The sequence below is a fragment of the Arachis ipaensis genome, chromosome B02 (genome assembly GCF_000816755.2).
Source record: "Arachis ipaensis cultivar K30076 chromosome B02, Araip1.1, whole genome shotgun sequence".
Taxonomy (NCBI): domain Eukaryota; kingdom Viridiplantae; phylum Streptophyta; class Magnoliopsida; order Fabales; family Fabaceae; genus Arachis; species Arachis ipaensis.
Genome location: NC_029786.2, coordinates 94,637,798 through 94,638,200, shown reverse-complemented (window position 1 = coordinate 94,638,200; position 403 = coordinate 94,637,798).

The following is a 403-nucleotide window of genomic DNA, read 5'->3' as shown; positions in this document are numbered from 1 at the left end:
TAACTATAATAATAACAATAAACAAATAAAATTATCTATAATTAAAATAAAAAAAATACTTACACATTAAGAATTATCTAGATGTTTAATAATATGCTTCTCAATTAACGTAAATTCACAAATAATTTTAACATATATAAATTTACGCAGCAAAAAAAATTTCTCACAACCCTCATCGGAAAAAGAAAAAATCTCTCCTCAAACAAAACTTTATTTGTGTTTCTCACTGAACATTTATTTTTTACTAACTTGAGCAAAACATAAATGAAGTGTGAATGGGAGTGGCAACACTACTCGAACCCGCGGGTATCCATTCCACCCATATTCATTCGGGGTGGGTAATTACCTACCCCCGCACCAAGGCGGGTTTTAACGGGCGGATTCTTGTGCGGGGTGGGACGGG